This window comes from Podarcis erhardii (genome assembly GCF_964252035.2).
Source record: "Podarcis erhardii genome assembly, chromosome: Z".
Taxonomy (NCBI): domain Eukaryota; kingdom Metazoa; phylum Chordata; class Lepidosauria; order Squamata; family Lacertidae; genus Podarcis; species Podarcis erhardii.
The window spans coordinates 7,146,781-7,168,317 of NC_138504.1; positions in this window are offsets into that span (position 1 = coordinate 7,146,781).

Consider the following 21,537-nt stretch of genomic DNA (forward strand, 5'->3'; position numbering starts at 1 on the left):
ACAGAGGACTAAAAACAGAATAAAACTTCCCTAAACAGGGCTCCCTTCAGATGTCTTCTAAAAGTCAGTTAGTTGTTTATTTCCTTGACATCTGATGGGAAAGTGTTCCACAGGGTGGGCACCACTACCGAGAAGGCCCTCTGCCTGGTTCCCTGTAACCTCACTTCTCGTAGGGAGGGAACCGCCAGAAGGCCCTTGGCGCTGGGCCTCAGATTCCAGGCTGATGGGGAAAGAAGATGCTCCTTCGGGGATATTGGGCTTAGGCCGTTTAGGGCTTTAAAGGTCAACTCCAACTCTTTGAATTGTGCTCGGGAATGTACTGGGAGCCAATGTAGGTCTTTCAAGACCTGTGTTATATGGTCTCGGCAGCCACTCCCAGTCACCAGTCTGGCTGCAGCATTCTGGATTAGTTGTAGTTTCCGGGTCACCTTCAAAGGTAGCCCCATGTAGAGCGCATTGTAGTAGTCCAAGTGGGAGATAACTAGAGCTTGCACCACTCTGGTGAGACAGTCTGTGGGCAGGTAGGGTCCCAGGCTCCAACTGCCTCCAGGCACTCACACAGGACCTTCATTTTCTTCACTGGTTCTGATTTCAAAGAGAGGTAGAGCTTGGTATCATCCGCATACTGATGAACACCCAGCCCAAACCCCCTGTTCCTTCCGTGTTCATGGGCTAACCACGAGGGAATATAATAATTCATGTGTGGCAAGTGATAGAACGTAGTGACGTTGTCCAATGACCTTTGTTGTTGTGTCACATCATGCCCACTAGAGTGAATGAAATGCTGTGTAGATCAGTCAAAAAGGTCATGATTCCACAGCACAACAGGAACTGTGGTGCAAAAGGAACATTAGAAAATGAGCCAGAAGCACTAGCATCATCAGGGAAACTAATGGAATATTCCTTGAGCCTGAATGCACCCACAGTCTAGTCTTCCCATAAGCTTTCTGCAAGCAAATGGGATGAATATTCAATAAGCAGCTCGTCTGGAGGAGCCCCCAAAATACCTTTTGGTTCCGATTTACACTTCAGTTCCAACTATGGGCTTCTCCATTGAACAAAGACTGCTGCTGACAGCTCAATATCTTGACATTTTACTTCTAAAGTCAATGTGTCATGGATGGAGTGCTTGACTGTTTCCCCTGCCCTGCCCCAACATGGGGAGAAGAAAGATACTTCTTTGTGCTTTGTCTCTGGGAGAAGTAATCAATCTAAGAACCCTCAACTCAAGCTAGGAAATCAATTTTAATAGGAAGATAAAATCACTACTGAAGGATGGTAGTCTATAAGAAACTAAGAGCAATAGAATCTTCTCTCAATTATCCTAAGCAGTTCATAATTTAATCTACCATAATATGATGACTTACGGGAAATGGCTTCCCTTTTCGTTTACAGAAATGTCACCTGCCTAAACAAAGGGTTCCAAGACTGTTTTCTCATAAAGCACTAGCACAGATTGGTTCTGGTGATCCACTGAGTACAAAGATTTAATATGCAGAGGCAAGGAAATAAATCATATAGTATGCATGCAATAAACTGATTTAACGACAGAGGTGGGGTGGTGGGAAAGTTGCAGAGTGGCAAGTTGTTTTGCTTGCAATATCTGTTTTCCCTGAAAATGCATGTATGAGAAGACTAATGTTGTTCATGAATAATACCAACAGGGGATTGAAAATAAACCTTAAGCTAAACAAACTTTAGCAGTGTCAAAGATGAAGAACACATTGTAAACTTCAGATAATCTGACTTGAGGTCCCTTTGTTAATACAAGCCTGCACAGTCACATTTATTTCTCATAACAATTTTGCAGTCTTCGCTTGCTATTAATTTGATACCACTGCTAATCTTCATCAAGGGCTTCCAAAGAACATAGTGTTTTGCAATAAATCTCTCTTCCCTCTCTCTTCTCTCCATCTTTGAGCATGTAATCAACTTTGCTTTCCATAGGCAACAGTCACACCATGCAGCACTATGGTGCCACTTTAAACCATATTGGCTCCCCCAATATGGGAGCTGTAGTTTGTTAACGGTTCTGAGAGTTGTTAGGAGCCTTCACCTGTCACCTGTCAGTCAGAGCTACAGTTCATAGTTTCCTGTGAAGAGGGAATGATGCTAAACCTTTCTTTTTAAGCCCCTCTCCTCTAACGATGGAGGAGGCATCTGTGGACATATATATGGAATTTGTAAGATATGACCAAAGCAAGCTTTTCTCAGCCTTTTGTATCAAGGTGCACTTGTTCATTATTGGTTGCTCTTTTGTTTTTGTTTTTTAAAAGCCCAGCTCATTATATGAATAAAAAAAACATGCATACTAGATGTATAGAATGTATACTGTATTACTATGCTGTATTACTAGTATACTGTATTACTATTTCTGTCATTTATGTAAATATGGATGGAGCATTTTGCAGGGGAAGATGATGGAGAGGATTGGTGGTGAGGTAGTTGCAAACATTCTTGGATGACACAGATTATTTATATCCATTCCATCCAGTATTTAGGAATGCACTGGCCTCAGTCCTCATAACACCCAGCCTTGCCTATTGCTCCCTTAAATATAAACTAGAAAGCCATAAATTCTTTATGTGTCTCTGGGTATACATGAATGAAATCAGAATTTGTAATTGGATTTTGTTGTATGTATCTGGGATGCTTTTCCAGGCACACGACTAATGAATACGCCATTAACTTACATTTATGAAAAGGACATTGCAAAATTGAGTCTCTTGAGCTGACAGGGGTGACTACACATTGCATATGGGCAAATCATTATTAATTTGGGTTGCATTAAAAATTGTTAATCATCAAGAACCCCTTCAGTATTAATATGGCTCTGTTGCACAATTTCAGGGGAATTTCAGTTTAATCTAAATTCTGATTAACGTCCCCCTCATAAATGTGTGTCTGAAAACGTTAGCTTACTTTGGCTTAGGGAGACGTACAAGAGATGGCTCTGTTATGAACCAAACTGAAGATCACAGGTAAGAAAATAAATACTTGTTCATTATTTCAGCTTCATTAAGATGTTACCTTTTCCATTACACCTATCTTCCACAAATACATATATAAGTTATGGATTGAAAGAACACATTTGTTTTAAATATCTTAAGATTTAAAGAGAGAGTTTTTGTGTGGAAAGCTCAGGGCAAAAAAATTAAAAATGCTTAGACATGGAGCATTAAAGCACAGACCTTCTGCCTGGAAACACTGGGGCAAAAGTAATTGTGGATAAGGCCTTGCTCTTCCCTCCCTCCTTGTAGGTAGTACCCATGTCTGTGATGAGAGCTTAGATCTAAGCCGGGGTCACTACTCTTGAGGTCTTCTTCTGGCAACCATGGAACCTCTAACCCTCCTTCCACCACCACCCCCATCTGCACACACACTATGCAATTATAATGAGGTTATGTGGGTTACCCTTTTCTCCCTTGAAAAAAGTGCATAGAATAGAAGGAGGAAGCTAGAAGAAAAGTGATGTTCTTTCCCAGTTCCTCTTTCAGCTCTATGTGCTTTTCAAGACGCAGATTAACCCTACTGAACTGATTTTTGCATAGAAACATTGGGGAAACCATAGTTTTTGTTCTCAATTGCAGATGCATGCAGATTTAACTGAATAATTATTTAAATGATTGATTATTCTACTCAAACACATGGGTTGGATGTACGCTGACCTGTTTAATATTATTTCCTACTATTAGAATGACATTAGATAAATGTCACAGGGTATAACTTGTTAATTAAAGCATTTTTACTTTGGTCCCCTCACCCCGCCCTGCCAAATGAAAGTAATACCCGGCCACACCATTTTCCGAAACACTGTTTCTTTCCCTGCTGGTTGCTGGTTACTCTGTTCCTCCCTCTAGTGCCATATTTTAATACTTCCTCCATCCCACTGGAGGGGGGTCAGAGTTTGAATGCAATTTTAAAAAATGCTACATAGGGACATGTGAGCAGTGTTTCACCAGTGTAGCAGCATAAAACGATTAAACATTAAGCTATAAAAAGACAAGGTAATAATGCATAATGAATGTAAAAAGTAGACTGTCATGTGTCCATCAATTTTATCAAAAGCATTCCTTAACCCTTTCTTAATGTTAAAAACCATGAGAGTAGATCCCCCTTGGTCTAAGATTTCTTCAATCAGGTGTCAAATGATGATATGTCTGTCTGTCTGTCTGTCTGTCTGTCTGTCTGTCTGTCTCTCTCTCTCTCTCTCTCTCTCTCTCTCTCTCACACACACACACACACATTGTCTTTCTGTTTGAAAGTTAAAAGTTGGTCTCTTATCACTGTGAAATTCAGCTGGTGTTCCTTTCATTGTGTTATATTATCTCCTGGGCATCCCTGGCCTCTGCTTTGCAGTGAGTCTAATAGGGATGAGCAGAAACAGCTCCTGTCATATAGTTCCAAAGGATGACTGGTCTCTTGACAGTTTTTCAGCAACATTTTAAGAGAATATGCCACCCCACCCTCTACTTCTTCTATTGATGAATTTGGCATGCAGAGAGAGTGAGTTTTAAATCTCACAAACACAGAGATTCACCGGGGTATAAAACATGGATGGGAATGAAGGAGACATGATCCTTAGAGGTCTAAAAGCAGAGAGGCAGAAAGTTTCAGAGCTCTAGGACAGTCCATCCTTTGGGCCAATGTCAGCTCAATAGCACAATAGGAGGGGCTTTAAACAAAGAGCCAAAGAAAACCCCATCCACACTAACATCAGTGATAGAACTAGAAGGTAAATATTTCTTGCTAAGTCCCTCTTCTCTAGGCATGGAGAAGGAACCTGTTGCAAATGCACTTATACACGGAATTGGCAGGTAGGTAGGGCCAAACCAAGCTTTTCTCAGTGTTTTGCATCAGTGGCTCACTCATGCCCAATTCATTTGTGCATTATTGGTGGCTGATTTGTTTTTGTATTTTAAAAAGCCCAGCTAATCATTTGCATAAAAATGTATATTATATACATAAAAGAGTCAAACTCCATGCTATACTGCATTTCTGCAGCTAAGTTTTTACTATGCGACATCTTTTTATACAGCCATATGCATAGTTGTGTGATTCTGCTCATATGCTGGTTACTTAATGAAAACCTGCATGTGCATATATTAAATCGGGTCCCCCCTTAAAGAGTGCATGTATTGCGGTGAGACCTGGACAACCGACACCCTGTGTTGTGGGTAGGTACAATTGGTCAGCCACAACACCTGATTGGTAGATCCCTCAAAGCTGGGTACAATCTGGCCAATGGGACGCAGTCTAAACTGATTGAGGAACCTATATATATCCATGCATGTGACCTAGAGCTTCCTCTAGGTTGGAACACCTGCCCACTAAGTCGGAACACCCACCCACTTCTCCCTACTCTTAGGGCTTGTCGTGCTTGACCTTGCTATGTTGTCGTGTGTCATCTATCGTTGGGACAGGGGCACGGCAGGAATTTCCCCACTTGGCTGATTGGCTGTTGCCATTTGGGTTTTGCCTGCCGCGTAGCAAATCGTCACAACTTGTAAGGTTGCGGATAGGCTCTGGTTCAGGTGATAGGGATGGGAGAACGCTCTCTCCATCCCTATGTGAAGGGTTTTCCGTTAAAGGAATCCAGAGACTCGATAGTTTGGTCAACCCCTGAGAGTGGGTTGTGCCTGTGCCTGAGTCCGGGGGGAGGGACATTTGGGTGGTGGAGTTAGTCTGTGCCCAGATTTCCGCTTGTCCAGGTGTTCACCCTTGGCTGACCTATGCTGGTACCCTGGGTCAGCGCTACCTGCATGGCAGGGCACTAGTCAAACCGGAGCCTATGCAATCAGTCACTTTCTGTAATCAATAAAGTTGTGGCCTAAATTCTGCCAAAAACCCAAAATTTGAGTCAAGTGTGAATTTATTTAGGGAGGAGGTTTCTGGGTCTGAACACGCAAATGTGTGTTACATGTGCAATATAATATAAAGGCATATAATAATGAACATGACACTACTTGTTAAAAGGTACACTTGTTTGTATTTTTATTAATTATTGTTATATGTCATTTATTAAATTTGCTCTACATCTGGTTTGCAACAGTACTGGTAAAAAGCGAAGTTGTTTTTCAATGAGAGCCAGGAATGAGGCAGGAAATTTTTGAGGGTGTGTGTGGGATACAGTATGAGCAGATAAGCTCAACAATGAGCTTCTACCCCTGCTCTCCTCAAAACGGAGTATATGGTAAATGTCCAAAGGCCTTTCCTTTTCCTTTCAACCCTGACAGCCAGGATGATGAAAATGACTCTCCCACCTTTCAAAGATTCCTGTCCCTTATCTCTCCCTTACTCACCCCTCTGCCCCTTTGCATAACAGCATGGAGACAGTGAGGTACACAGACAGTAAGCTCTTGCTTAACCTGTGTCTCGGGATATAAGGAAGTAGAAAATATGAAAACACTGGAGCGGAAAGATGACGATCTCTGATTTGGGTTTCTTCCTCAGTTGCAAAAATCTCACTCAGGAATGTGTGGTGTCAACATTTATTCTTGCCCTATTAAGAGGGCAAGTGTGGAGGATATGTATTTGCAGTAAAATTCAAGCCTCCAGAGTAAAGGCCAATGACTGGAAACAGGAACAATAAAATAAATAAATAAATAAATAAGACCATGGTATTTTTTGAAGGTTGCATCAGGCAGTAAATAAGCAAAAGTTCATTCATTTCTCTCTCACACTCACATGTACATGCACCATCATGAAGTCCTCCCTACGGCAACTCAGAAAATATTTCATACCAATAAAGCTTGCACCCTACAAATCAAATTGTCAGCATCTTAGGCATACACTGTACAATTGGGAAGACAAAAGCTGGCTTTGTCTTGGAATAAGCGGATGCCCTTTTCACTGTTGACACGCACGGTACACGCAGGAAGGAAGGGTGACCTCAACATGACCAGAAAAAGGATCACCATATTTTTCTAGCCTCCTGGAAAGAATAAAAATTGCTCCTTCACATTTCCCCACTCCCTCCTCAGCCAATTAATACATTATCTACCGGCAACAGAAGGGCTAAGTTTGTTAGTGGGTAGGCACTTTCCCAAATCTAGTGGAGTTTTTTTGTGGGGGGTGGTGGTGGTGGTGGTAGATCCATCGTTTCTATTGCCTAAGGCACAATAAGCTGTTGGCATTCACTTTGGAGGGGGTAGAATACTGGTTTAATTACCCAAAGGCCAATGTGAGGTACATGAAGGGCAACTGCAGGGGTGGCTTTATAGTTAGATAGCAGGTGGCACTGTGGCCTCTTGGGCTTGCAGATCAGAAGGTTGGTGGTTCGAATCCCCATGATGGAGTGAGCTCCCGTTGCTCTGTCCCAGCTTCTGCCAACCTAGCTGTTCGAAAGGATGCCAGTGCAAGTAGATAAATAGGTACCACTGCAGTGGGAAGGTAAACAGCATTTCCGTGCGCTCTGGTTTCTGTCACGGGTTTCCGTTGTGTCAGAAGTGGTTTAGTCCTGCTGGCCGCATGACCTGGAAACCTGTCTGTGGACAAACGCTGGCTTCCTCAGCCTGAAAGCGAGTTGAGTGCCGCAACTCCATAGTCGCCTTTGACTGGACTTAATCATCCAGAAGTCCTTTACCTTTACCTAGATAGATGTACTGGGCAACTGACCAGGGTACCATACTTTAGAGCCCCACAAAATATTGCACAAAATCCTGTCTATCTCCTTTATAGTCAGTCTCAATCAGCTTTGCCTTTAACTCAGTGGCACTATAGGTAAGCAAGTCCTTCCCTACAAAAAGAACAGGCGGCTGGTGTCCCCCTCCCTTTTAAGCCAGATCCATCCATGCCAGTAGTACCCTAGTTCATTGGCCAGGAGCTGTCCCAGTACCCTTTTTCTGCAAAGGCCTAATTGTTCACTTCGCTCAGGACATAGCATGGTGGCAGCAGCCAATTCGTTTCAGTAAGGGGAAGGGGGAAGAAGGAGGAAGAGGATATGGCACCAGAAGGTAACACAGGGTTCTTCTAAGCTTGGCAACAAAGTGCTGGCATAACTCATTAATACAGCAAGTGGTTCATATGTTCAAGGCCACATACTGAATTAAAATAAAAGTACTAATAAGGTTAAGTAAGCTTTCCCCCAGAAGTTTCCACATTTTAAAGAGGTAAACGGACCCCTGACCATTAGGTCCAGTCGTGGACAACTCTGGGGTTGCAGTGCTCATCGCGCTTTATTGGCCGAGGGAGCCGGCATACAGCTTCCGGGTCATGCTGCAGGTAAATTTTAAACTCTGCTAACTAGATGTTAAACTCACACAAGTGAGTAAGAGGAAAGGATAATTAATAAATTAATAAATACTATCCTAAAGTTCTGGTTAGTAAAGCTTTTGAATTACAGTGGTACCTCGGGTTAAGTACTTAATTTGTTCCGGAGGTCCGTACTTAACCTGAAACTGTTCTTAACCTGAAGCACCACTTTAGCTAATGGGGTCTCCCGCTGCCGCTGTGCGGCTGCCGCGCGATTTCTGTTCTCATCCTGAAGCAAAGTTCTTAACCTGAAGCATTATTTCTGAGTTAGCGGAGTCTGTAACCTGAAGCATATGTAACCTGAAGCGTATGTAACCCGAGGTACCACTGTATATTTATGGGTCCGGACAATTTTTATTCCAAGGGGAGTCAGTTTTTATGCATCCTATGGTTTCAAGCTGCACAATATTAATACAGTGGTACCTCGGGTTACATACGCTTCAGGTTACACACTCCGCTAACCCAGAACTGACCTCTGCAATGAATTAAGTACTTAACCCGAGGTACCACTGTATCTGTAATACTGGAGGTCAGCATCAGGAGATCTGGTTAAAACAATGCCCACTGATGACACCAGTGTTGACATATTCCCCATTGATTCGATTTCCGCATTTGGTGGTGTTGAGCATCAGGAAAATCCAGAGCTGGGAAGAGAAGCTCCATGACAGTTGGAAACGCCATTCAACACTGCAAAATTAACGGGGTACATCAAGCTCAGATCATCAGTTGTTGAACTGAATATCTGCTTACGGGTAGAGCTTCCCCACCAGCACCATGAAAATTGACTTGACCAAAGAAAATTCCAGCCTGCAATTCTATACACTCTTGCTTGAGAGTAAATCCTATGGGATATAGTAGGACTTAGGTAAAGGGACCCCTGACCATTAGGTCCAGTCATGACCGACTCTGGGGTTGCAGCGCTCATCTTGCTTTATTGGCCGAGGGAGCCGGGGTACAGCTTCCAGGTCATGTGGCCAGCATGACTAAGCTGCTTCTGGCAAACCAGAGCAGCGCACGGAAATGCCATTTACCTTCCCGCCAGAGCGGTACCTATTTATCTACTTGCAGTTTGATGTGCTTTCGAACTGCTAGGTTGGCAGGAGCAGGGACCGAGCAATGGGAGCTCACCCCGTTGCAGGGATTCGAACCGCCAACCTTCTGATCAGTAAGTCCTAGGCTCTGTGGTTTAACCCACAGTGCCACCCGCGTCCCAATATAGTAGGACTTACTTCTGAGTAAATATTCATAAGATAGCACCATTTCCTCTCTCCTTTACTCCTTGTGTGTAGAGCAGTCTTTTTTTAGGGAGGGTTGACATGTGACAGGATTTCTGCTCTGCACTGGCTATTTACTATTGCTGCAAATGCAGTAGAAAAAGGAGAGGTTGCATTGCTTACCCAGGTGCCAAATTTAAGCAAATTGTGCAGTTTAAAGAAAAGGATGGATTCATATCTGATGTAAAATCTTTGAGGAAGACATTGATTAAACAGAGCTGATGACTAAGATCAAGAACATTTTTAGGTTATATAATCAATTACAAGAAAAATGCAAAGCTTTGGCAACCCTTCAATTTATTCATGAGCATGATGTTTAAGATATTTACCCCCAATTTATCTGCAGTACTTAACATTATTCTCTCTTTAACTGTTGCATTTGGTAAGAGGTCCTTTTCAAAGTCGAAATAAATTAAATAATTGTGTGTGTATTTTTATGTGTCACAAGAATGTCAGGGTTACTGACCATCTAGTGTCGCTATTTTCCAGGGACACCCCTGATTTAGAGAAGCTGTCTGAGGTATGGGTATGGGATTATCCACACCTCCCCCCCCCCACAAGGCAATCCTGTATAGGGAAGTTTTTTTATGTTTATTGTTTAATGATGTTTTTATATATGTTGGCAGCTGCCCAGAGTGGCTGGAGCAACCCAGTAAGATGTGTGAGGTATAAGTAGTAAAATTATTGTTATGGAATGGGACATCCCTATTTCCATCGGAGAAATGTTGGAGGGTATGGGGTTAGACTGGTTTCAGTTGAACATAAAAGTGGGATTGATTTGGCTTCCAAGAAGGCTTTTAAAAAGTGCATTTCATTAAACATGGTACTAGAGAATGACTCATAAAATTAATCCCTGTACCATTATTTATCAAGGGACTGGCTATCACCAAATTGCCTACATCCCTCCTTCTATGATATCATACCATATGCCTTCAACACAGGGCTGGCTGCTGTTTCTGTTTACATGTGAGGATCACCTACAGAGATAATGACATGCTCCTTTTTATTTATATTCATGTATTTACAGTGTAGTGTTGAAATAATGTAATATTCTCTGCTCCATGTTTAATAAAAAAAATAAGAGGAGATGGAGGAGAAATGCAATTCTCATTTAAATACAAACTTACCTAATAATTTTGTGCCCTTTCATGATACCCAAAATCTGCTGCCTGAGGCAGCCACTTGTTTGTTGTACATCCTTCAGCATGGTTGCCTCAGAAAGCACTACTGGGTGACTCCTCAAACGTGCTACTATAGCAGTAAACTTACCATGTTACAGGGTGGGCAGTAGCAGGCTCAAGTGGCAGGGAAAGGGCTCATTAGGTAGGAACCTCCTTGCCCTCCCCTCCTCCTCATTCTGTCAACAGAGGAGCTCAGGATGAAATGCTCCATGGGTATTTCAGTCTACCTAATGATAGGACCAGCTCTGTGCCCCCTCAAGGGCATGGCAACAATGTGTGTCTCCTAGGATCAGAGATAGCATACCACTGAATGACAGCTGCTGTGGAATATTACTGGAAGAGGGGTATTGTGCTCACGTCCACTCTCCTCCAGCTCCAGGGGGATCTAGTTGGCCACTGTGGTGAACAGGATGGTAGTCCAGGGGGATCTAGTTGGCCACTGTGGTGAACAGGATGGTAGTCTGGATAGGTCTTTGGTCTGCTCCAGTAGGGAACTTCCAATGACCCACTGAAAGACCTCTGTTTTGAAATCTTGCTAGTCAGGACAAACAAATGCTGGAGAAAGTAGTAGGTTAAACTGCTATGGTTGTTTTCTGTTATGTCATATATAAAATTTTTCTTATTTAATACAAAAGGGGTCACTTGGAAGGTTGCTGCATGATGGCAAAAGGGTGGGAGGGGGAGTGAGAAGACGAACATTAGAAGCTTTCCTACAAAGTTTTAATATTTCACTACAGTATCCCATTAAGCAAACAGCCCCCCCCCATTGACATCTAGTAAATTTTGCTAACATTAACATTACATGTCTACCACTTATTTAATTTTTCATTGTGTTATGCTGACAGTTACAAGGCCATGGAAACCCCATAGGGTGTGAGGAAAAAGAGAGTGAGAAAGAGCACACAAAACAAACATATTCATGCAACTGACAGGATCATATATAAGCATATAAAGCTTTAATTTTTCAAATGCATGTAGAAGAGAGATGATTTTTTTGTATCATTTAGGACAAAGCTCTAAATGTATGTTTCTAGAGATCTAACAGGAGTGTTATTGCCTGAGGTTGCATTCCATCAAAACGGAGAGTCAAAGGATAAGACAGTCTTCAAAATTAATTAGATTTGCAGTTAGCCTTTGGTCCATTCTAAATAGTCCATTTTCCATCTTTCTATAGAACAGACAAAGACAATGAGAAGATCCTGAGGCAAAATCCATCCCCCCAAGTATTCCTAGCTGGCTCCTTGATTTTACAGACACCCCACACACCTCAACAAGTTTCTCTCAGATGCTCATTCCTACACACAAGATGCAGGAAAATGGTTATGAAGGGATGAGAGCTCTGCTCAAGATTCTGTTGCTGTTTGGGCTTGGAAGGAAATGGTTAATGAGGAATGCAGGGAAGCACAGGAACCTGCTTTATCCTGAGTCAGACCATTGGTCCATTTAGCTCAGTACTGTCTGCACTGATTGGTCGTGGCTCTCCAGGAAAAGAAAGGAGTCTCTTCTGGAGATGCCATTGGGAGCTGAACCCAGGGCGTTCTGCATGCAAAGGAGATGCTCTACCACTGAGCTATGTTCCTTCCCCAAATACTTAGACCATTTGGGTGTGTCTGTTGGAAATGTGGTGTTGAATGCCATCCCGATCTCTCAGCAGTGTGAGATTCCAGAGGTTCCAGTCACTTACTCTGGGTTCATGTTTCCTTGGGAATGAAGCACAGCAGAGACCATGGTGTCTTTATGATATATGGTTACATACATACAACCTGAGCCTATGATGGAGGGGTTCACAGCATTAACACCACCAAAAAGTCTTGTTTCCCCCATAGCTGCATCCTTGGATTCCAACAGAAATCAGGCATGGCCTGCTCCCTTCCTTCCAGCTTCCAGTTTCCAGCTCGCTCTCACATAGCTCAGCTCTGGCCTTTGTCTTTTCTAACTATCAGTGATTTGAGGGAGAGGGGGCACCTATTTGTCACTTCTTTGTTACCTTAACAATACCTATTTAGAAGGTCATTATCAAGAAGTTTGTCTTGCTATTCCAACAATTTGAATCCTTCCTTTGATTTTAACACTGGCTGCATCCAGGAATACATCCTATTCCCCCTCATTAAGAGTGCCCCCCTCAGATATTTAATTAGGGGAGGGGGCAAAGATCTCACGGCCCCTGAGAGTTGGTTCCTGTGCCAGAAGGTAGGAATTGAAGCAATTGATTCAAGTTACAAGAAAGGAGAGTCCGACTAAAAGTCAGGAGGAAAATTTCGGATAATTAGTGCTCGCCATTGGTGCATGGTGGAATCTCCTTTCTTGGAGGTTTTTAAGCAGAGATTGGATGGCAAACTGTCATGTATGCTTTAGCTGAAATTCCTGCATTGCAGGGGGCTGAATTAGACAACCATCTGGATCCCTTCCGACTCTACAATTCTGTGATTCTATGATCACCAGTGGTCCATGCAATTTATTTAGGTGGTCCATCACATGTCCACATTCATTATCCATATGTATTTTAAATGCTTTTTTATCTATTACATTGTATTTAATTGTATTACAGTTTGAATTTTAATGAATGCAAATTGTAATAAAATAAAATGCAATATAAAAAATGCAAGAAGCAATTAAAATACAATTAAAAATCATACAGCATCCAACACAACAAATCACAATGTCTGCAACAGGAACGGAAAAATCATTAAGTGGGTTGCCAAGTCCATCAGCAATTTTTGAGTGGTCTGTGGTTTTGTTTATAAAAAGTTTGGAAACTACTGTTCTAAAGCATGTGGCTTCACTTCTACAAATTCTATTTGCATTCTGTTTATTTATAAAAGTATTTTTGTACACCTCCAGAAAATAACTCCTAGGGGCCATGGGGGCTTGGGCTCCCACAATAAAATATTTGAGGGGTTCAGACCCCTGCAAAGTTGATGGGTATTGGCATTCAAATAATGTGTGTGCCCTGTGTCATGTGATCAATTATGCAGGGTGGGGCTTACCAGGGCCCCCACAATATTTCATTCAAGTTGGGACCCCTAGGTGGTGCATGACAGGAAATGCCATAAAGCAATACTAAATCACTAAAATGTCTTGCTCATCTTAAAAAATAAAATCATAAACAAAAACTGAATAGGCTTGCCACATTTTATTGCAAACCTATCACATTTGAATTATCTAAACCAATATGCAAATAGAAACATAGCCTTCTTTCAAAATGTATACTCCTATGAATTCTGTGATTCAGTTGTGTTGGACTCTGTTTCAATCTAATGGAAATATCAGGGTTGTTTTCTGAGGCCTAATAAAGTTTTCAGGGGTATTTCCTTCCTGATGTAGAAAAAAGAAGAAGCTTGTGAACAGCTTTTGTGTTGATAGCTTGCAATTGGTGTTGGCTTTTTCCAAGCCTTTGTCATACATTATGTTCTAAATTTGTCTAATGTTTGCTGTATCCAAAGGAATGGGCAAAGTGATAAACAAGACTCACATTTTCTGTCACTCACCCTAATTGCCTTATGCTTGAAAGGCACCCAGGTCATTGCTATGCACAAATGCAAGGAAAATGCCATCTTTCATAACATGGTTCTGATATACATTTCAATTATCTTCATTTTAGTAAAAAGCAGGCATGGCACAAATTGTGTATGATGATTATGTCCTTTTGCCCAGTTACAGCTTCTTATGCCATCAATGCTTGGAAGATTTTGAGCGACTGTCACTGCGTACATAAATAAGCATTTGAAACAGTTCTGCTTTGATGCATTTTCAAAGCAGCTTCTTACTGTACACCAAAGAAATTCACTTTCTGAAAACTAATATTGGAAGAACTATTTGGTGCATCATCTTAACTGGAGAGCCATTGTGCTAGTTCTACAAAGTATTGATATCTGCACAAATGAGAAAATTTATCCCCACTGTAAACCCAGCTCAGTTCAGCCTTTTTCTCCAAGAAGGTGTGAAAGACAGCATTGAAGGAATTTGGAAGCCACAAAATAGATGCCATTTTCTTAAGGAAACCATTTAAACCAGGAGTGAGGAAACTTTTCCAGTCTGAGGGCCGCATTCTGTAACGGATAATCTTTTGGGGGCCACATGCCAGTGCTAGGCCAGATCAGAGGCAAATGGTGGAAGGGTGATTGCGGAGATGTTAAACAATTCATGGGGCAGAGTTACTATTGAGTGCAGGGTAGTTGAGCGGTATCTCTTAGGGCTGTGCACAAATCCCCAGACCAAATTGTCCAATTTTGGTCACCTTGGGATTTGTCTGGATTGAATTGAATTGTGTCCACCCAGAATTATCTGGGATGGTTAAAACTTGGAAACCAGTCTCACACCAAGCAGCAGGCGGAGCCGCAGACAACTGTCATATGTCTCCTTTCTACCCCACATAATTAATGAAAAGTTCCTGTTTGCATTTCCCCAGCCAGCCACCATGGGCACAACATTATTGCAGGCTCCAAAAGTAAAGAGGCAACCAACATCTCTGTCTCTGTGCCAAAGCATCCAGGGGTGTAGGAAGGGGGGTGCGGGGAATGCGGTCTGCCCCGGGTGTCATCCTTGAGGGGGATGACAAAATAGCACACCATGGGGGACAGCACTTACCGCGGGGCCTTGCCTGCAGCGGATGTGAGCCACACGTCTCTCCTGGGACTGACATGGTGGCTCAGGGGCCCGCGCTGCCCGAAATGACAGAGTGGTGCTTGCATCTGCCAGACGGACTCCGTGGGCAGCTTGCCGTGGCGCCCCGGTGCGCGGATCACCACGGCACCCCCAGGGATGGCTCACCCCGCATCAAGGTAACTAGCAAGGTATCTATCTATCTGAAGCATGAGTTTAAAGGCTTCAATGTCAGGGATGGGAAAGGTTCAGATGTCCAGAAGTTGTTGGACCACAGATTTCATCGCCGTTGACCCTTGGCTGTGCTAACTGGGCAAATCTGAGATGGAGAAATCTGTCAATTTCGAATTATCTTAGGATCTCATTATCCCAATCCTAAATTCAGTTCTCTGAATGTCCACATCTCCATATCACACTTTTTTTTTTTAAGTCATCATGAAAGTTCAGCAGAATTTTAGCGTGGATTTATCCTAATACATACATTTTTGTGTATAATGTTCTCTAACATGCACATTACTACAAAACAATTTCACCTTGTTTAGTGCAGTTTTGCAAAGTATTTTCACCAACATATGCATTTTATGCTAACTTTAACCTGTTATGTGTGTCTGTTTTTTTTTACACATTACGTGGATGGAGAACTGCCATGCAAAATGTTGAAGGATTGCTGTGTTTCAATTTATGTATCCTTCTGGAAATGAAATTTCTTGCCTTTAAATGCAAGCTTAATTGAATTTCTACCCAATCCCTAGATGGGACTTCAAGTCCAACAATATTTCAACACTACCAGTTCCACATCCATTTTTTGAACTCTCCAGAGAAACTGACATATGGGGAAAAAATGATTCTACATTGTCATTTGGATTTTTTCCCAGCTTTTTTCTTTTTTGTCTTGTCAAGGGGAAAGTTTCAAAATAAGGTTAAGGTCTGGAAATGGCCGATAATAGCAAAAGGTAAAGTTAAGACATACAGCCTTGAATTCTGCAGCAGGTCAAGGCTAAGACATATATTAAATACATATTTGCAGAAAGAACCGGTTTATTATTTGATGAAGCCAGCTGTATGTATGGAAACCTGTGAGAATTCACATGAAATCTCCTTAACCAGATGCTACCTGAAATACAAAACCTAAAACTGAGTTGGTTTTCTACAGCACTCTTAATCTGGCATTCATTGCTCTGCTGCTTTGAAGGAAGCCATCCTGTTTTGATCCATTCTTTGAACCGCAAGATGAGCAGGGGTGAAAATGTTGGTACCAATTTTGGTCAGAAGGAATCCTTGTGTGCACACTCGGCTGCATCTAGCCTGTGTCATTGATGGCTTTGCCATGGGGTCCTGGAAGCTGGACCTTCCACATCTACCAGAGCCCACACACTTTGTACTAATTCAGAGCATCAGCTGGCCGCCAAACCGATTTCCTTTCCCTCCATTATATTAGGGTTAAGAACAGCAACCCATTAACTTGATTCATTCAGCTTCCCTTGACGGCTTAGTGATGGAGGAGGCTGTTTGCAGGAAGTTCTCTTCCCCCGCCCCCTCTGCCCTATTATAAATTGAATGGGAAATATTGTTCATTGAGGCACTCAGCGAGTGACTGAGCAAAGAACAGCAGTTGCTTATGGCTGAAGGGTGTTAGTAACAAGTGCTGACAGCGGAAGATCTGAAAGCCCACTCAACATATTTCATGCTATTTTCTCTCATTTGGGACAATAATGAGATGATAACTTGATGCTGGAGTATCTCCTCCCCACACACACCCAGAAGTGGGAGCCATGATACATGTTTTTTCCTTGATCACTAGGTCGTAATTACTGCTAAGGACCAAAAAACCCACTGTGATATCCATGCTGCTAATCCATTTGTTTTCATTTTCCTCCCAGGGATGTATATTTTTGCTCCAAAAATAACAGCAAAGAATAACTCACACATAGAACGAACAGCTCGGGTCTCCTGGCATTAAATACATTTCAAAGAGCCATTCCATACCTCATTTTCTCATAGCCATTGGCACATATCATTATTTAACAGAATGGTGTATAAATAGAATGGTTGTCTAGGAACACTGTCAGAGAGAAGGAAGGGTTGCTGTGTTGTTGCTGTTTTTATGTGTTTGTCAAATGCATAAATTGAAGAAGCTAGTGACTATACAAGGAACCAGCTTGTGGGGAAAGTGATTTTGCATGGTACCACGGGCTTTGATTGTTGGGACTTACTTAGGGAGCTGCTATCAGGCTATCGGTCCATCTACCTCAGTATTGCCCACACTGACTGGCAGCAGTTCTGCAGTGTTTCAGGCCAAAGCCTTTCCCGGCCCAACCAGGAGATGCCAGGGATTGAACCTGCACGGAAAGCAGGTGTTTGACCATTGAGCTATGATCCTTCACCCCCAAATAAAATGAGGTTCCTAGCCCACATGGTTCTGAACTAAGGGCTGATTTTAAAAGCACACTACCTAACATTGCATCAGACTGCTGGGCTCAGGATTGCTGACACTGACTGACACAGTGGTTTTCTAAAGTTCCAGGCAGGTTCTTTCCCCCCAGCCTTACCTGGAGATGCTGGGGATTGAAACTGGGGCCTTCTTCATGCAAGGGCAGATGCTCTACCACTCAGCTTCCTTTCCACATCTTTCTTCCCTCTTCTAAACCTGTCAGAGGACATCATAGATCTGATGCATATTTCTGATTTCGTGCAATGAGCAAGAGGTTGGAGGAGATGGTCTACAAGACTTCCTCTGGTTATGATTCTCTGCTTATATTGCTTTTCTAAGTTCAGTTCAGTTTTTTGTGTTTTAGCAAACAGCCATAACATGCATGACAACAATACTGCTACTAATAGTGGTTTACATTTCTACTCCCACTCGCTGGATCATCACCTTGTCATGGTGAGTGGGCTTGCATGTTCCTATGACCCTTGTGAGCAAAGCTGTCGGGAATCTCGTACTCCCAGCAGGGTCACCCAAGGCGGTAAGATCAAAGGGAAGGAGCCAGACAAAGAATGATCCAAGAAGTCCTCAATGGCAGAACAGGCGGATGATAACAAGCAGTATGTTACAACGGCTGTGAAGACGGATGAAGGCTGCAGCAGATAGGAATCTACTGGTTGTTGTGACTACTTCATGCCATCAGAACAGAGCCCTACTACAAAGACTGTGCGTTGGTCAGTGTGCACTGATCTGCACGCATAAAACAAATTCACGCACAAGCGTCTTCCAAAAAAACATTTCTACTCCCCAAATTTTATAGGATAAATCATTTCCCATACCCCAGTTTAATTTTGTTACACAAATTTGTAGAGCCTTCGTAAGAAATTTTGATGTTCTACATATAAAGGATATATACTTCTCTCGTCAGACAACAGAAAACAGGTATTTTCAAGAGATGGCCTTCTCTTCTGTGATCTTAACAATGGGTGGATGTAGTTGTTTCTAAGATTATTATAAAAAGGGCATTCAAGGAGTGCATGAGTTGTGTCTTCCATTGACACAGAGTTGCAGCTGCAAGCTCTCTCCTTCTTAGGAACTCCTGTATGTTGGCCCATCCAATCTGCAGCTAATGGAAGGACGGCTTTTCAAAGGGTTAGGGGAAATGTAACCAATATGGTGCCCTCCAGATGTTGTTAAACTACAACTCCTATCAGCCTCAGCCAGCATGGTCAATTGTCAGGGATTCTAGAATTTGCAGTCAAAATGGAAGGGCATCACATTGGCTACCACTGTGCTAGGGGCATGTCATGTGCCATTTTTAGTAATCAATAAGGACATTTTTTTAAGAGAGAGAGAGAGAGAGAACACTTTTCATAAAGGCCTTGTAAGGCTATCAGTCAATTTTGCACCTTTTGAGAGCCCTCTTCTCAACCTCCCAAAGTGTTATTTTTCAAGATCCAGTGCCAGCATTTAAATTCCCATCTATAGGCTGATCCATTGATTTATTTTTTACAAGTTACCTGTTACAATTAGATGAATGAACTAATTAATAAAAAGGAATGAAAGAGGGATTTCACAGGAAATGACAACTTTGAATTTCACTCAGGTATTTTGGCAATTAATCTTAACTCCATAATTATAATAAGTGCTTCTGTTAATCTGGACTTAATATTTTTTTTTTTTAATGATTGTCACTCTCTTCCCCTCTCCCTCCCTTCCAATAAAGCATCATCATAAAACTCAGGTTCACTTAATTTTAATTTAATCCTCCTCAAAGATCCATCCCCCCCCCACCAAAATCCTTCATAATACCTTTAAAAATAATACTTTATTCTCCTGTGCTTGCATAATGATGGGCTTCTAGCTCGCATGGTTAATGCAGAGAGTCAGGACAAAATATATCACTTTTTTGTTTTTTAAGTGGGGGGAGTTTAAATATTCTGGGAATGAATACACACACTTCCTAGAGTGGTTTAACAATCAATCCCTCTTCCCAGGGAACTCTGGGAATTGTAGTTCTGGGAGGGGAATGGGGTCTCCTAACAACTCTCAGCAAACTTAACATACTGCAGCTCACAGCATTCTTTAGTCATGACTGTTTGAAGTTGTATCATAGTGTGAATGTGGCCTTGGTATCTGTATAACTTTGTGGGGCAAGTTGCATATGGATTCCTTTAAGAATGGATAAAACTTACTTCTTGTTCAGGGAAGGCTGGTTACTCAGATCCAGAGCAAATGGTTTGCATGCAAAAGATATCAGGTTCAATCTCTGTGTCAGCAGTGTTGACGTGCATAAGCTTATCACAACAGCCCACAGGACCACATCCCCAAGGAGAGACTGAAAATGTGAGCAGATGTGCTGACCCATTGCCTTGCCCACACAAAAGAGAAGCAGTTCACAGTGTAATAACCAATAATTAGGGTCAACAAGCAGGTAGAAAAAAGGAAAGTGGCCTAATTCTCTGGCTTCTTCCTGTGCTAATACATGCACCCATTGCAATATCTGATAGTAGTGAGGGAATTCCTGGTGATCTCACTTGTCAGAAGTTGCAAAGCATTTCAGAATTTGGAAACTCTTGTACAATCCAATTAATCATGTTGCCGCATTTTCCAACTTCCCACATATTTATTGAGTAGGGAATGCATATGCAAACACACACACCACTTTTCATTTCTCTTAATTGAATGTTTGCTAGAGAGTCCTTACAACTGTAATCAATTTTCAAATAGATTAGAGTCCCATATTAATTTCAGCAAATAGTTTACTCTATAACAATTTGGAGAAACCTGCCTTGATTGTGTGATGATTAACACAGAAGTTAGGCAGTTTCATCAAGTTAAATGGTATTTGATGTGTAAACCACCTGCTCAGCATTACAGAGGACAGTTCTCTCTCTGGAACAAAAAAAAGAGAGACCATGATGCACAGTGATAATGCAAGATGCCAGTCTTAAAATGACGATTCTCCCAACTCTTCAAGAAATAAAATGGTTATTGTAGTCACTCCACATTATGGTTACAGTCATACCTCGGCTTACAGATGTTTCAGGTTGCATGTTTTTGGGTTACGGATGCACCGAAACCCGGAAGTACCGGAACAGATTACTTCCGGGTTTCGGCACTTGGGCATGCACACAACTGCTAAATCGCGCTTTGCGCATGCGAAAATGCTGAAATGCAACCTGCATGTGTGCAGACGTGGCGCTGCGGGTTGCAGACGCTGCGGGTTGTGAACGTGCCTCCCACATGGATCACATTCACAACCCGAGCGTCCACTGTATTAGAACCCTGTGCAAAAGATTAGAGCGTGGGCTAAAGGAAGCAACAGTTCTTGGAAATATAAAAGCCAGCAGTTATTTGCATTGTCCTCCACCACTAAATGGAACTCATTGGTCCTTTTGAAGACCAGGTTTTAAAAAGGGATAATTAAATGGAATTTTACAGAAGGCAGAAAAAAAGAAAAGAGAGGGCAGTCGGGGAAAAGGTTGCTAGTAGAAGACATGGTAAAATACCCTATGACCATAAAATAGTGAATCAGGAAACTCTTTGCAAAGGGAGCAATGTTGCAACAAGCCTGAGGGGGCAAGTTAGTGATAACAAAACTCAAGCAAAAATATAATATTTGTAAAACATGTGTATGAGTGTGCGCGTGCATTTGTGTAAAACAGGCAACTAGCAAGGTTGCATGAATTAAATCAAACATTTTATTTTACTTATTTATGGAATTTCTTGACCACCCTTTATGCAACTGCAGTCACAGGGTGGTTTCCAAAACAATATAGTCAGTGATTATTTTTTTTAA